The sequence below is a fragment of the Tenrec ecaudatus genome, chromosome 1 (genome assembly GCF_050624435.1).
Source record: "Tenrec ecaudatus isolate mTenEca1 chromosome 1, mTenEca1.hap1, whole genome shotgun sequence".
NCBI lineage: Eukaryota > Metazoa > Chordata > Mammalia > Afrosoricida > Tenrecidae > Tenrec > Tenrec ecaudatus.
In genome coordinates, this window is record NC_134530.1 from 210,671,198 (window position 1) to 210,672,104 (window position 907).

General features: G+C 36.7%; 1 non-coding gene across 1 annotated transcript; it reads left to right on the forward strand.

Moving 5' to 3' along the window:
* Window positions 1-459: 459 nt before the first annotated feature.
* LOC142437830 (U1 spliceosomal RNA) lies at window positions 460-623 on the forward strand. The gene has a single exon (XR_012782342.1). It is a non-coding gene; the product is annotated as a U1 spliceosomal RNA (small nuclear RNA).
* The last annotated feature ends 284 nt before the right edge of the window (window positions 624-907 follow it).

Here is a 907-nt window from a genome sequence, read left to right on the forward strand (position 1 = left end):
AGATACAGTGAAAATATAAAGATAGTAAGAATGTTTTTTTAAAAGGGTGGAACATAAGGAAGAAAGTGTGACTCTAAAGAGACAGTCACGTGTCTCTTAATGTTCATAGTACATTCTGTGAAATTTAATGTTATATTCTGGACATTACATGAACTGCATGTCATAGACTGGGCTTGCTTTTTAACTATCTCAAACGAGTTCCAATGGCCATCATCACGCTAAGAGAGCTTCACTTTGTGCTTAGTCCTCAATCCACTTAATTGTCAGCGATTTCTCTATTTAAGTCATTCTTACATTTTTGTTAATTTTTCAACTTTCAGTGGGACCAATTCTTTAATATCCTGGAGAATTTTTCTTTCCTTTTTAAAAAATGATCTTCATAATTGTCAAGTGTGGTATGCCTAAATTGTGAGCAATAAAATCAGTGACTTGATTTTGTGTTAATAAACTTTTCTTTCAATACTTACCTGGCAGGGGAGATACCATGATCACGAAGGTGGTTTTCCTGGGGGGAGGCTTCTCCATTGCACTCCGGGTGTGCTGACCCTTGCGATTTCTCCAAATGTGGGAAACTCGACTGCATAATTTGTGGTAGTGGGGGACTGCGTTCGTGCTCTCCCCTAAAAAGAGGGGGAAAAAAACTTTTCTTTCACTTCCAAAATGATACTTGTTTGTCATTAGCGCCACTCATTTTGTCGCATTTAGGTATGATTCTGCACACTCCTGTCCAATGAAAACCAAGCAAAGAGATGGGACTATAGCACTCAAGTGACTTCTTACACATGAGATCCTCTGCTATTGACTATGAGTTGAAGCATGGACTATTGTATGATAAACTTTCAAAATAGAAAACATTAATACAGGCAATTATTATAGCTATCAAAGCATATATTGGTATATATTAAGT